Source organism: Leucopleurus acutus, assembly GCF_964270905.1.
Source record: "Leucopleurus acutus genome assembly, contig: HAP1_SCAFFOLD_176, whole genome shotgun sequence".
NCBI lineage: Eukaryota > Metazoa > Chordata > Mammalia > Artiodactyla > Delphinidae > Leucopleurus > Leucopleurus acutus.
Genome location: NW_028139142.1, coordinates 95,172 through 112,138, shown reverse-complemented (window position 1 = coordinate 112,138; position 16,967 = coordinate 95,172). Strand labels below are relative to the sequence as shown.

At 37.2% G+C, this 16,967-nt stretch overlaps 1 protein-coding gene across 1 annotated transcript in view; it reads right to left on the bottom strand.

Moving 5' to 3' along the window:
* The window catches only part of LOC309978927 (metabotropic glutamate receptor 7-like), a gene marked incomplete at its 5' end in the record, with an annotated part of 133,463 nt that overhangs the window by 85,777 nt on the left and 30,719 nt on the right, over positions 1–16,967 (bottom strand). The gene's annotated exons all lie outside the window — the stretch shown is intronic.

Here is a 16,967-nt window from a genome sequence, read left to right as displayed (position 1 = left end):
AATAAAGGAAATAAATCTGGCAGAGGAACGTCGGGGCCAAAACCAATCTTAAAAGTATTAGAAAATAGAGTGACCGTACACACTGATGGTAGAGTAACATGAACTGAGGCGTATGGTCCCTTTTGAGTAAATGCCTTAAATACAAACTAAAAACATAATGTCATAAGATTTACAAGCACTATAAAAATATTTAGCATTATTGCAGTAGATAGTAGAAATATATAACCTTTCAACTTAAATAAAAACAAGACTGATGAAATATCATCTTTGTTCCCATGTCACCCATGCTAAGGAAGAAATAATAAATCAGCTTTTAAGATAGGATTTTTTACAATGAGAGATAAAAAACACACAAAAAGAAACCCTAACTGTTTATCCTATGAAGGGAGAAAAAAACAATTTGAAAAGTCAGAGTAGAACTCTCTGAGGACAATATTTAACATCAATTTTTGTAAAACAGAATTTTAAGAAGCTGGTTTTGAATTGTTTATAGAGTTTCTAATTAGCATGCTGAGGAAATACAGGGTCCATCTTAATCCAGAAGCAAATAAAAAGTTCTGACTCTTAAAATTCTAGGCTCTAGAGTAGGTGCGTGCAGGTGTGCTGGTGTGTGTGTGTGTGTGTGTGTGTGCACATTTGCTGTGTGTTTTCAATAAACTCAAGAGTACATAAGCGTGTATGTTATTACATTGTAACAATTCTTGAGCAAGTCTAACTGAAGGTCAGTAGCAAACAAGTAGATGCCGCTTGGGTGGCCCCCCAAACTCTCAGGTAATGCGCAGATCTGGCTTGGCAATCATGTTCTGCTTTTAGACATAATGCAGTTTTATGTTCTTGTTAGCATTGAAAGACTAACTTGAATATTCTGCAACTGATGAAATGGACAACAGAGCAGTAACCTAGAGTTTACAAGTATTTGGGGCAGTAAAACTTTAGTTCTAGATTTAACTTGGATTTTAGTCCTAATTTAACTTGGATTTTCTACAACGCATTTTCTTCCTATAAACTGGAGGTATATACCACCATAATCCTAAAAAACCTGTGACTTTGGGCTTCTGGGGTCTAAGCCTTCTCTCTAAGTGACTGAAAGGTACAACTGGATATTAGACCTGTCTAAAAATTGTCCTTTTCTGTCCTCACATACAAGGGTTTAGCTTGATTTTTGGATAGCTGTCATTAAAAAAAAAAAAAAAGTGCAAAGAGCTAATGCCTTTTGCTACAAGACAAAACAATTTCTCCTGGACATGCAGTAATAGGAGGCAATGCCATGTGTTGGAAGCATGCACATATTTTATGATAGATATTAATCTGGAGGTTAACAGCTAGATGCTCTGGTTGAAGTAGTTTATTTCAAACATACATATAATGTTAACCCACTTTGTAACAAAGTCTTCAACATTTCATATGCAAATTCGTTTTTCTTTCTAGTTTAAGCCCAAGGAAATCCCTATAAATCTTGTCTCCAAACAGAAAATATAAAGAATTCATAAGATTAAAGAGTTCTTATCAATTGTATAAAAAACTAGAACTGTACTAACTAGACAAAAATGTAGACGTCTAAGAGAACGTCCAACAAATAGAAAAGTAGAGGACTGCACTGAGATTGCAATCCTGAGAAAAATACATTATTTCTAAATGAAAAAGTAAAAGGAGATAGTATAAATTAAAGCCAGAAGAAAAATTTTAAACCTACAAAAATACGAGTCAATACAAAGTTAAAAACCCATTAATTGTACTATATACCCAAAAGATTCACAAAAGATCTCATGAATATCACAAATTAAAATAAAACAAACAAAAGCCAGAAATATTGTTTGCCCCAAATTGTACTACTACCTGCTTATTGCTTCAGTGGTAAGAAGAAAAATTATCTTCAAATAGTTAAATTGTATACCTACTTATATTTTAACTCTTAGGTGGATCTTGTTATATAAGATCTTTAAAGAAAACTTGTTGATTGTTTATTTTGGCATCTCTTAGGAAATTCCTATTTAATTAGATAAATCTCCTTAGATAACTCTTAAATAAAAACAGATGCAAATATAGTATGTTTCATATCATTCATTTTAGACCTCTAAGAGTTGGAAAAGCTCAACCTGGAGAAGAAACTAGTTTTATTGACGGAAAAAACTACTTTCCAGTTTAGAAGAGGAGGGATTATCCCATTTCTGTAGAGGAAGCAATCAGGAAGACACAAAAAGAATGATCCTTGCCTAGTGCTAAGGCCAGAACTACTGTGAATATTGTACCAGCTCTTGTAAAAACAGCCACTGTGCTGGCACTCACAGGCCTGGGTCATGGTGTGTTCAACGATAAAACTTTGTTCCAAAGGATGGAACTCCTTCGGGCCAAAAAGCTTTCACCTGCATTATTCCATTAACCTCACTGTTTTGTTATGGGAAGTGTGTTTATTTTTTGAAATGACATTGAAATATATCCTTAAAAGAACACTTTAGGTCTCAACAAGATCCTCTGCTCTTTCAGCCAACACATTACCTTTTAGAAATCAACAGTCTACTTCTTTCTTTAAATCATCACATTTCAAAGCTGTAGCAGCTAATAAATGTTAATATAATTTTTCCAAAACTGCAATCTCCCTAAATTTCTATGCTGTCTTCTTTATCCTGTCTTTTCAAGATAAAGGTATCTTTCCAGTTTCCTTAGCATTATCAGGATTATGGATTTTGTTCATTGTTAAAGTTCATTATTTACGGACATAAGTTAATGTAAATGCAAAAATATCTCGTATTATTCACAAGCTGGCTGACTTACATCACTCGCTCTGAAAGCAACTTCACTGCTCTCCAATCTGTTCAAATGCACGGAAATATAAATTCAGGGTGATGTGGCTTTTCTGCAATGCTTTCTTTTCAGGCTGCAGTCTACATGACAGCGTTATACCTTATCCTTGCTGCGGTTGTTGTTCAATCTATAAAATCTCTCTTGAAGACCCCCCAAAACAGCTTGTAATTTAAACTTTTACTCTTGGTGACTCACTGTTTTCAAATTGCCATCTCTGACCATATCCCCCTTCCAGGGGAATTTATGCAGACTCTTAACCCATAATCGCTTTACTCTTTACCTCTATTTCTGGGTTCTTAAATTAACTGTTACATCAGTGTTCTTCATTACTCAAATTATTTTTTCTTAAGACCTTTTCCTGGAAGTAAGTTCATGCTATTTTTGACAAGCAAACATTTGACTTCTGAAGGAATTCTTATGGAAATGGGTTTATATCCCAAATGCACCACCAAAAATCTTTGTGACCTTGCATAAACGTCCCTTACCATTTCAGGTGCTATCTTGGCTTGACTCCAAAGTGAACTGATCAAAACTATGAGCATCTAGCTGTTATGCACTTTTGTCTCAGTTTGGTCAATGAAACTCTCAAAAATCCATCAGATTTTCATTATTTTTATCATTAGCCTGTTTGTGTAAAATAAGTTACCATTTATGGAGCCAGTGTTCTCCTTTATTCCGGCATCCAATCATCGTAAATATTTCTCATGGACACATTCTTAGAAGGCCTATGAATAACCTGGCCTCTTACTGATTCTCCCTTTTGGAGTCTTACTAGCCAGACTTCCCCAATAACTTTCAGAGAGAGTTTTCCCCCTTTCCGGGTCTTCTTTTTGACTTCTATACGCCATAGAACTTTCAAAAGTCATCACACCAATACTAATATTACCACATACCCTCCAAAAAGCTCCAAGCTGTTTATGCCTATTCATTAAGTTAATACTTTATCAAAACTTGTCCAATTGAGTAGTTTTAGCACAGATATTTTACACATTTTAGCACAGACATGCTCTGTTTAAGGCTGACAGATCCATTAGGAATTAACTTTCTGGTACATTTTCCCTCCGACATTTTCCTCACAACTGCGTTTCCTCATAACTGAGCCATCAGTTATCGCTTGCCTATAGAAAGGCAGATAAGAGAAAAGAAAGCTAAGTGAGAAAAGATATGTAAATAGACTAGCACAATATTGGACACATAATAAGTATTCAATAAATGATAGCAAGTATTCTTACCCTTATCCTCACATTAGTTTATATGTATTAAAAACAGATTACTGGACTCAACTCTTACTTCCATTTCTCATTAGATCCTCACAGAAACCTTGGAGGAAGCGAGGTTTTATCCCCATTTTACAGGTTGGGAGACTGCAGCCTAGAGGGCTTAAGTACCTTAACTGAAGTCATATAGTCAAGAAATAAGCCTATATTTGTCACAATCACTTGCCCACGCTTTGACGTGACACCACCACCCATCATTTACCCAGCTTCACCAAGGTACTACTAAATTTTTTACTCTTATTCTCCTCTCTTTGCTTCATACTGCCATTGCCACCAACCCAGTCAAATTCACTTTTAATTTTCCAATGTTAGTGAAGGGAGTAGAAGGTGGAAATTGAGGTTAAAGGAGGAAACTTTAATGTTATTCAAGGATGACTTCATCTTAACTTCCAGCCTTCGTCTACCCATTCTCTGCTCCAGTCACACGCAGAGTATTTGCTATCTCTTCCATAAGTCTTGACTTTTCTTGTCTTTATGCCACTTTTCTTTTCTCCATTTGCAATGAATCTCCCTTTCCTTTGGTTCTTCACCATTTCTTACTCCATACTCTCCATTAAAATTCAAATCTACCTTTAAAGCCCAACTCATATACCAGTGCTGTCCTGCAGTCTCCTGGATCTGCCAAGTCAGAACTAACCACTTGCTCCTCCGTGCTCCTGCAATGGCAATGATGTCAGAAGGGCGAGTGATTTTACAGCTCGCTCACCACCTGCGGGAAATATGTCCTATTTGCCCTTCCACATCCTTTCTCCACCCAACTCTATGTGGATGGCTTGCATGGCCTATCCTAGTAAGTGTCCTTGCTCTGGCTTCTGTTTGGCTCACCAATGAAGAGAACCAATAGAAGATTGTAGGGAATGAAGGAGGGGAGTGAAGTTAGGGTATTAATTCTTGCCAAATTGCTGGGAGTTGGCTGCATCCCCCAACTAACGTATAGTGCTTCTCTGTGGGGCATCACAGCATCTTTGGGGAGGACTCTCCCTCCAGCAAGGCTTCCTTTCTCTTTCATCTCCTGTAAAGTAGCCACACTTTTACTGAACACAGGGCACTATACTATCTCTTGATTCTCTACATTGGGCTCAATTTATCCTTATTGAGGTACCCCTGATTTCCTGCTGAGACCCTGTCTGATGAACTTCGTAATATGCTCTTCTAAGCTGTTAATTTTACAAACCACATTATTACACTTATTAGAAGAATGTCTTCAGGATGTGTCAGTAAGCTCTGACTGATGATAATGGTAAACAGCTAGAATTTATGGAACATAAAGCATGCTTTGGTTACTCTCTTGAGTACACCGTGTGCATTATTCTAATTAATTTAAATCACTATTAGCTAAGCAAGGCACACAGATGCTAAGAGGTTCCCAGAAGTAACTTGCTCATGGTCACTCCAGTGTCTCAGTAGTGTTTAGGACTCAGATCTGTCCAAAGCCTAAACCTTAAGTTCTAGGTCTAAGCAGTGGGTCTCAAACTTGAGTATGCATCAGCATCACCAAGAGAGCTTGCTGAAACAGGTAGTGGGCCCCACCCCCAGAGTGTCCGAGTCTGTAGGTCTGGAGCAGGGCCCAAGACTTTCACTTCTAAAAATTCCTACGTGCAGCTGATGTGCTGGTCTGGGTACCAGACTTTGAGAACCACTAGTCCAGGCATTTTAGGTCCAGAATTTCAGGTGTTAGAATAATTTTCTGGTGATAAATTGTCGAAAAAAAAAAAAAAAAGCACTGCATTTTCCTGTTTGTAAGGAGGTAATACATTCAATCTTAAAGAGTCAATAATGGGGCTAAGTATTTAAGAAAGAAGAGTTATTCTCCAGGAAGATGGGAGGAGATGGACATTCTAAGGACAGGAATGCCCTTTCAGGAAACTTGCAAAGGGAACAGAAAAATAACATAGTAAGATTCTGCTATCCAGTGTTCACAGACCATGAGTAGGATACTCTTGACTGTAAAATGGGAAGCCAACTTTTGTTGACCATATACATACCTTATTCAGTACAAACGTTTATTAAGAATCTCCAAAAGCTAGACACTAGGCATCAGGGCTACACTGATAGAGCAGATAAAGTGCCTGGCCTCAGGGAGCTTGTGCTTCAGATGATGTACATCAGCTAGATAGACTGAATGATGGATACTATATTGGGTTCACACTTCGTCTCAAGAAAAAACTATATCCATAGACGTGATCCAGGAGTCAAATGGCAAAAGACCTAGCCTCAAAGTGAGCGTTAATTTCATTAAATGGTAGGTAAAAATTATTTCATATGCCGAGATAGGACCTGCTTAAAAGACACACTATTCCTCCAAACGTATTATACAAGCCAGCTTATGAACCTGTGACTTTTTCTAGGAGAAATGTCGCCTTCTTTCCCAAGAAGGGAGCGGTAGGGGTCGGGGTGGAAATAGTTTCATCATCAGAGGCACAGTCTCACTACTACTGCTCAGCTCCAATTCGCAACCTTCTGAATGGTTTCCAGACTAAGTCATTTAGCAAAGTGACGAAGAAAAAATGGCCCATTAATCTTATGATGCGTGTTATAACTTAACTCTGGGTTTAGCATAGGAAAAATACTATTTGCATTGATTAGAAATATGCTTTATGGTTGCATATATTATTCACTCTGAACATTCTAAAATTATTAGCTGGGTTGACATGATGAACTGCACAGGAGTACTTCTAGATGACATCTCAATGTCATTTGTTACTCACATCATATAGGTCTAGGAATCAATATGTATTTTACTCAATATGAGATCTTATTCCAAACACCAAAATATGCCTGTTTTTATTCGATGGTTATCATCATGAAACTACCAGCTAAACATCATTTAGAAAATTCAAAGCAAGTAAATTACTGTATTAACCGTCCAACTATGATTATGACTTTCCTCCACTTATAGCTGAACCTAATATAATGATCTGGTCAGTCTGACTAGGAGGATTTATTCATTAATTTACTCAAATGTTCTGAGGTATATTTTGAAGGACTTAAATTATGGTCTGCTTTGTAGGATCCAACAGTAAGGGTGCAGGTTTATCTCCTATAAGCTCTGTGACCTTGCCCAAGTGACTTAGCATCTCTGAGCCTCACTTTCCTAATCTGTAAAATGGAAACAATAATAGAACCCAAGTTGTAAAGCTGAAGGAAAAAAAAGTAATATGGTAATGTATTTTGGCACAAAAGAGCAGTTACGCTGATGGTCATTATTTGTGAATACTGTTGCTAAGATTATTGAAAACCTGTTGTGTGTTAGGGTGCTGTTCAAGGACTAGAATTTTAAGACTGTTCTTCACCTTTATCCCAGTTTTACCTGCAAAGTTCTGCCATGCACTGGAAAAACATACCGGTATTTCTAGGGAAGGGGACCACTCAGGTGACATTTTTGTTTCACCAGGTATATAAAGTATACAAAGGTTATAGTGTATCTTTTAAGTCCTTTGGACGTCTAGTTACCTTTCACTAGAATGATTCTAGTAGATCCTGATAGATACCTGAGACAAGGTCAGGTCAGTGATGTTGGTACCTTTTCTGGCTTAAGAGCATAGGGCAGAAACACAGGAAGAGAGGTCTTCCTTTTCCACTCCTGTTACTAAGAACCCTCTCGAATAATGACAATCTGAAACAGATCACTACATTGTTGCATGCTGTAGAATCACAGCAGTGTACAAAGCAAAGAGCACTGGCCTCCACTATACTTGCATTTCACTCGAGATTCACTTTTCTAGACCGTGGAGAAAGCAGATGTTCCAACACTTTCCAGGTACTGGAATATTACAATCTGGCAATCTCCACCACTGCATGTTTGATCACACTATTCCCTGCAAATGGAATGCTGTTCCATCAAGGTCAGATTGACCAGTGCAGATACCTGATTTTATCATACGGTCAGAACCAAATTAACTTACTGAAATTCTGCCCAGCTCAGGGTCTACCTTCTCTGTGAAACCTCCTGTGAGATCCCAAGTTACAAACAACTCTATCTTCTTCAGAAGACACTGTATACTATATAAATAGTAATTTACATATAAATATATGTATATGTGTGTGTATTTCTTTGTTACATTAAGTTACAGCTCCTGTGGTTTCTCTTCTTAACTAAACTGGACCCCCTTATCATCACAGTGGCCATGTACATCATTGTATCCTCCAAAAAAATCCAGATAATAATATCATGGATTCAGTATATAGTTGTTTAATAGAAAACAATTAACTAACCACTGCAGAATACTAGTGTCTCTCAAGGTGTGTTCAGTGGATCATAAATCCTATGAGACAGTCCATGAAGGAAAAGATTTCAAATAAATTTGGGATCTGTTGTCCACTACATCTCCTTATCAGAGACTCATAATTCACAAGACTCGTAAAAAGCTCTGTAGCAAAGAAACTGGTGACTTAGTTTGACCCAGTATTTCTCTTACAAGGGTATCAGTTCTGGAAGTCAAGGACATTTTCCACCTCTAATACAACGTCTCTACTGCCTAGTAGAGTGCCTGGCACTTACTAGACACCAAATAAATATTTGAATAAGTTTCAACATACATTCCCCTTTTAAGCTATGGAAGAAAAACACAGTATATAGTAGATTTTGATTTACTTGGGGAGAATAATAGTATGAATAGATAAATTTACACAAATCATTTTGAAGTATATATATTTGATAATACTTTTTTCCACAAATCTACACAATTGCACATTTAGTGGTGATAGTAAACGAACTACATTTGCTTCTGAAAACTTGCTAAGAAGGATGGCTACTAAAAACTACAACTTGAACCCAAAACAATTGATTTAGTTCATTGGTCCCCACTCCTTAGCAGTTTTAATATAGAAGAAAATAGACGCATATATTTCTTTTCTGCCATAATATGACATCATATAAGGAATGTGATTTTATTAGCTAGAAATAAGATTTGCTTTTGTTATTTTAGTACATTTGATCACATAAGAATAATTCTAGATTTTTTCCCCTCCTGTGACTCTCATAGCATCCCCATCTAAAATAGACTTTGGAGATTTAGATCAAATGTCATATCAATTGTCCTAGGCTGCTTACTATGTGCTTTCACTATAGATTTTAATGTCAATAGAGAAAGGAGAAGGAAAAGTCAGAGGGAAATGAAACAGGTGTATGCAACACCCCTCTCTACTACCGACATTTCTCAGAATTCTGGGGGAAGTTGCATCTATAAGTGGAAAGTTTTTCACCATGGAACTCACGGTGGTTGAACTTCTCATGAAGAATTTTTGTTTCACTACTGAAGAAAAATATGTTTGATTTTACCATAACTGAAAAGTTCTCCTGTTTCTACTTCTGAGGTTTGCCCTCAAGACTACTGTTTACCTAATGGAAGGGACTCCTATGCATGGAGGAAAAAGTGCACCATTTGAAGGAAAAGCTAAAGGAGTGATATTCAGGTAGCTCCTCATTCCACCAATGAAAACATACACATAGATTTTCCACTTTACACCTCATTTTCCACCTTATTTTCATGATTTTGAAATGAATATGTAGGGTCTGATGAGTTTGTCAATAGTCTATAATTATTAGTGTTATTCAAATTGAATACAAATGATAAGCCATATGTAAAAATGCTGTGTGAATAAACTGCTATACCCCAAATAATACAAATGAGTGAATGGCAGTAAATGCTAAGAGGGATTAACAACATAAAGGATATTAAAAAAATGATGACCGTATTTCATATTTATGTGTCTTTTTCTCTCTCACTCTTTTTTTTTTTTTTTTTTTTTTTTTGTGGTCCGCGGGCCTCTCACTGTTGTGGCCTCTCCCGTTGCGGAGCACAGGCTCCGGACGCGCAAGCTCAGTGGCCATGGCTCACGGGCCCAGCCGCTCCGCGGCATGTGGGATCTTCCCGGACCGGGGCACGAACCCGCGTCCCCTGCATCGGCAGGCAGAACACTCAACCACTGCGCCACCAGGGAAGCCCTTCTCTCTCACTCTTACTCAACTCCTAAATAACTAAGAGAATATGCTCACAAATGGTAAGCATGTTTTGGATGTTCGATGTGTGTTTGTGGGAAAGAACAAAAAAAAATACTGCCTCAATTAGGTCAAATATCATACAAGAGATGAATGAGATTAGAGATGGGATTGGGATTTGTGTTAGTTACTCAATAGCTAACCAGTCACAGATATGACAGTGTAGTGCAATACGCAAATATACTTTTAAACAACTTCTCTTAAGTTATCTACTGTCTGTAAAGACAATCACACTCAACTGCTCTGCACTTAACCCCAGAGCTTCTGACTTAGAATCTGTTGGAAATAGGTACACGTTTCATTGCTTTGGCAACATTTACATGGCTCTGCATCAGGCAATACAACTGCTAAGATCACACTCTGGGAATTCAGGAAAGGCTAGTGTCCAGTTCTGGTCGTTCTACCACCCAACTGTGATCTAGGGTAAATTCCTGATGAAAAAAAAAAAGAAAAAGAAAAACCCTGAAGGTGCTGAAACAGTATTTCCTACTTCACAGGGTCGTCATGGGGATAAAAGGTCATTAGGATAAAGTGCCTCTCACCCAGGAAACACTGATAAATGCTACTGATGCTACCATCATCATCATGATGACCGATCAAGAACATATTGCCACATGGAAATTCAACATTCCCTGGGCCATTCACAACTTTCCTTTAAAGGACTCATATTCTATGTGGGGTCTTAACACCTTCAAATAACAGAAAATACAAGTCTTTACGCCTTTTTTTCTGTAGCTAATTTTGGCATCTTTCACCTCTGTCCACTTAAGTGTTGGTTTAGCATATTCTTGTCACACAAAGAAGCTACTTCCCAAAGAGAGGGACGATGTGTCAAGTGACAAACACATTGAGTGAAGTCTTTCACATCCTAGATTGTCCACGGTACAGCTCAGCTGGTCTGTGGGTTGGAAGGCCTGGGTCTACTTTGCTCGTCTGTTACAGGCGAAGGGACATGGTCCTTGGCATGTGGTCTGTGAAACAGAGGCAGCTGAGGGTAGAATTATAACACAAGCAGAACTGGCTTCAATTCTTCCTTCTTAGGTCTTTTTCTTCTTGTTCACCTGTTCAAGGAACTTGCCTGCCCTCTGTCCCTGCCAGGACGATGTTACATCTGCCTGGATAAGTAGGTCACCATTGTATATCAGGAAGGGTCTTATTTGTAATCATCAGGAACCAGATACGGCTAATTTGAGCAGAAAAGGAAACGTTTGGAGGTTTATGGTTAGGTCTCAGTAACTAGAAGCAGACTAAACAACCGAAAGCCAAGGCTACGCTATTGCAATTATAGGATCAGGCCAAAGTGATGTTATAAGTCCTAGCTGGCCTTGCTACCAAGCAGGAACAGGAAACAGGAGGTTGACCCAGCACTGCTGGCCTTGCTTCTTTACCTCATTTATTTGTAATTCAAAATCCAAGAGAGGGGTGCAGTTGGCCAACCTGAGGTCGCCCGACTGTTTTCCATCTGTAAGGGAGACTGAGCATGTGAGTAAACAGTGTATCTGACATGTTCAGCTTATATAACGAGAGGAAGGCTCTGTTTCTCACCAAGACCCACAAAGTGGAAAATTCCCCAAAGAGAAAGGAATTTCAGATCAGATGCTTGGAAAGTTAAAAACAACAACAACAAACAAATGCAGATGTGGAATTAAAGACATGGAGTCATTAAGAACCTATATGTGGAGTGATTCAGACCTGAGTTCACATCTGGAGCAAGCTACTCAATCTTGCCGAGCTTCAATTTTCTTTAAAGGAAACAACGTGGAAGATGATATCCACATGTAACTTGTGGTACACATGAAGGAGGGTAGTACAGTAATATGATGCCTGGCACATCCTATGCATTTTCTAAAACTACTAGTAGTACTATTATTATTGTTACTTATTATACAATTTATTGTAGAAATTAACAGGGAGAGTATTAATAAATGTTAATACAGTGCTAAGTGTCACATTTATGATCTCAACTAATTATTTGTTGATTCAACAAACATTCCACATATCAGAAAATAACCTGTTAGTGTGTATATATATATATATATATATATATATATATATTTTTTTTTTTTTTACAGAAGAAAAGAAACCCTGAGGCTTAGAAAGTGTAAACAATGTACCAACAGTCACTCATTTAAGAGGTAATGGAATATTATTCAGCCTTAAAAAAATGAAGGAGATCCTTTCATTTGTGACAATATAGATGAAACAGGAGTACATTATGCTGATGAAATAAGCCAGACAGGATAAATACGAATGATATCATTTATATATGGAATCTAAAAAGAAAAAAAGCCACACTCATAGAAACAGAGTAGAAAACTGGTTGCCAGGGGCTGGGGTGTGGGTGGGGAAAAGAGGGGAAGACTGGTAAAAGGGTACAAACTTTCAGCTGCAGGATGAATAAGGTCTGAGGATCTACTGTATAACATAGTTACTACAGTCAATAATACTGTATTGTATAACTAACATTTTCTGAGAGAATAGAACTTAAGTGTTCTCACCAAAAAAAGAAAAAAAGGAAAAAGGTGTCATGAGCTGTTAGATGTATTAATTAACGTGATGGGAAGGATCCTTTTACAACAGATATGTATATCAAATCATCATGATATACTCTTTGACTATCTTACAATTTTGTCAATTATACCTCAATAAAACAGAAAAAAAAAAGAGGTAATAAAGATGAGACTCCAATCCAGGATTATCCAGCTCAAAAAACTACACTCTTAACCATTACAATATAGTATCCATCCATATGTTGTAACTGTAAAATGCTTAACGCAAAGGAAACGTTAAATAAATGGTATTTATTCTAACTCTAATGCTTACTAGATATTAGTTATGTGGTATGCTTTGCTTCTAACTACAAGGGTATAAGGTGCAAATTCTTGCTACAGAACATAAAAGCCCCTGTGGTACCCTGTAGGATAAACACAGTACCTGTAAATCTCTCATCTCTCAACCCAGAGTCTCCTCAAGTTGGAGGTCTTTACCCCCTTTATAATGTGGGAATAATGCCTTTCCCACATTTGCACTGGGCATGAAAATCCATACTTCCAGGTGTATACTGAACCTCCACTTAGCTCCTCGTCACCTTGGAATCACCAGACCAAAGATCATTTATTCCATTAATATAAATGATGTAGGGATAGAAGTACAGAATATACAGAGAGTGTTGGAGGAATCCAAACAACAAGTCCTCCACTCTCAAAACAAATTTTAGAGTTCCAAAAGTAAAGAGCAATGTTTGGAAATAAAACTAAAAATGAAACTAACATCTACAATTAGCCAAGTATTTATTATGGGCCAGGCTACTTACTAGGCACTTGATAAACATTACAGCTCACCTTCCTGCAGTCCTTCAAAGCATATAATATTGTTTCTATTTCATAGAGAAGAAAATTGTATCTAAGCGGGTTAGTGATTAGCCCAAGACCACAGGGCTAGGCTGTAAGAAAAGAAGGCCAAGTTTCAGTGGTCAAAATGGTGATGGATGTTATAAACTAGAAGATTACGGCTAATCAAATAAAAATATTCAAAACGGTCCTAATGTATTATTAGGATTTCTTTAGAATAACTTGGGTGCCTTAGTGAATACAGTAGTGGTAGGCACTACAGTCTCTTTAATTTGCTAATCATACAAATCTACTTTAATATTCTTGGTGACAAGGAGCTAACTACTGATAAGACAGCTTCTTCAGTTTTGGGGCTACTCCAGGGTGAAATGCCGGAACGTCTTACTGCCTGCAATGTCACCTAGTTCTACCAGGGGGAATAAAGCAGAACAAGTAGCCACTGTTCTTGACAAATGGATACAGTTTCAGTTTTTCAAAATATGAGTGTCAGATTCATTCATTGTATCAGATAGATCTGTCAAATGGCTTTGCCCATTTACTAATGGATGGCACACTGCAGACACACGTTGGGTCAAAGGACTCAATGTCACCTCATTGATACTGTCATCAATATGATTTGTATTGGCATTTTGTCTCACCCTGACTTTAAGGACTATGTGAGGAGATCCAAGTCTCCAGACCATGGACTGATCACCTCTGCTTGACACAGTATTCTCTGCTCATTTCCAGAGGGGACCAAGGATGAGCTCTTGTACTTCTGAGTCTACTCACCCTACCTGGCAACACATACTAGCTGGGCTGATTGGATCAAGCAGGAGCCCCAGAGTTTAAATTTCCAGCTGCATTGGAGGAAACAGAGGCTATGCCCCAATCCCATAACCCCTCACTTCTTACTGCTAGCCTATCCTAGGCTGTTCTTGCTGATAGGAGTACTTCATGCTAAAAATTAATTTTGCTTACCTGATGGCAGTCACACAACCTCAAACGCCATTTTTATAAATAAGGCAACCACCAACGGAGTGTGATTTAGGGTTTTTTCTTCTGTAGACCCTGCCTACCCTATAAAATCTCCCATTACTGCATCATGGAGACTATAATCCCTTTCCGAGGGAATAGATTCTTTCCAACCATAAGATGAAATAAGAACTTACATTTCCGTACTGCCCAAAAGGAAATAAATTGATTACAAAATGCAGGAGAATGACTGATTTTCCACATTTGTTGTGTTCATTAAAGGGTTTTTGAATGGACTTGACAGTATTAAAGCAGTTCAACACACACAAAATAAAAATTAATAAATGAAGAGAAAAAAATTGCATTTACAACAAACAACAAAATAAACACATTGATATATAAAAGGTTGTTATACATCAATGAAAAATGGATGTCATAAAGTCACAAACTAAAAAGTATTAACAGCCAATAAAGATATGCAAATATGTTCAACCTTGCTATTATTAATCAAAGAAATACAAATAAAATAATTCAGGTGTCATATTTTACTGACTAGAATGACAAAGTTTTAAAAAACTTGATAATACTGGTATTGATATTGATAATACTGGTACTGATGAGTGTGTGTAAGAAACCACACTGGATGTTAAATTCTTGGTAGAAATAAAAAGCACGGTAACCTTTCTGGAAGACAATATGTCAGTATGTACCAGAATTGACAACCAGCCATTCAAGTTCTAGAAGTCCATTCTAAGGAAATAAACAAATGCTCAAAGACATATGAACAAGGATGCTTGTCTCATTGTTTTGCAAAGCAAAACAGGAATAATCTAAATGTTGAACAGTAGGGACTGGTTAAATAAATAATAGAATGCTGTTCAACCATGAAAAATGATGCTGCAGATTTTTATTAGGTGATGAGTAACCGTACTTATATTACTAAATAAAAATGTTATAGAACTGTTTTGTAGTTTGATATAATAATTAAAGGTATTTTATACTTGCATTGTATTTATATGCACCCCGTCACAAAAAAGTTTCCAAAGATACCCTCAAAAATGTTACAGAGATGATTTATCAGAAATGGGATTTTGAGTTATTTTTCCTTTTTTCTTTAAATCCTTTCAATTTTGGAGTTTCTGCAATGAGCCTGTATTATTTTTACAATTAAAAATATTTAAATTTACAACAAAAGGATCTAAATTCCTCCAGTTTTCCATTTATTTTCCACCCTGGCTCAGGGCATTTGTGTAAAAAAAAAAAAATCAGCTTATTTTCTCTTTTGTATCAATCTAAATTTACTTTTCATAAGTTAACTATTTTAGTCTGGCAAAAGTTTCACACAGGAAAATTGTTAAGGTCTGAGTATTCTATTACCTTTAAAAGCACTGGAAACTTTGAAATTCTTTCTTTCAGAATTTTCATATAATACTGAAAGGCGGGGGGGGAGGTAGCAAAATGAAGGGAAATAGATAGTAGTAGTCAACTTCAATTAAGAAAAAGCAACAAGAGGCAGTTTGTACTCTTTTGATACGGCAGAAGCCCCACGTGTCAACTCATGCTAAAAAATGTATATATACACACACATATATATGTTTGTGTGTATTATATGTATATGTGACACACACACATAATTAATCCACAGTCTTAGGCTAATCACTCATTGTGGCAGAAACAACGAGCTGTTGACTACACTTTAATTAGCTCCTCCAGCCTGTAGAGGCATCACTAGGACCAAGATAGGAGCAACATTCTCCATCTCCGCTCGCATCTGGGTATGGTTCTATCCCAAAGAATGTGACCAGAGGTGACCTGAAGAGTTTATGTCTGAAGGATAACGAGTTGATAATTGTAGCTTGCAGCTTCCTCTCTCCTTTCCTCTTTAGGACAAACGTAGAGCCACTTGATGAAGGTGGTGGGTCCCTGAATAACTGAACAGAAAACTGACCCTCAGACCACCAAAGTCCATACTACACTCCTGAGTGAGTGAGAAATGAACTGTCCGTGTGTTGCTCCACTGAGGTTTAAGGTTTATTATTTAGTGTTTAACTAACGCATTTTTTCTTTAAACCTCAGTTGCCTTCTCTGTAAAATAAAGTCTTTGAAAAGGATCCACTGTAAGTTTTTTCCATTGCTTATGTTTTTATCTTAGTTTTTAATTCTCAGAAACATTGCGCGCATTTTACCTTTTAAGTTAGTAAGTCTACTTTTTTCCCCACAAAGACAGGTTCTTCAAGCTATGGAGAAGTCATAGCAGACTGTTGCTTCAGTTTAAGATACGCATTCACATATGAGATGAGAAGGGTGAGGACCCAGAGAAACGCCTTTGACAGAGGGGAGTGAGAGCATACTGAAGAATGTTTAGTAATAAAGAATTCAGATGGGAGAAACGGATGGGGTACATCGAACAGATTTGCTCAAAGGAATTCTGGAAAGGCAAATATGTGAAAATGTATAGCAAAGACATGAAATGCCTTTTGGTCCCTAAATGGATTTCATTTCAAAGACGTGCATATTGCAAATACATGTACCATAAGACTTCTCTGTCCACTTCTAGAATTTTCTAAAGCCTGACAGAACATC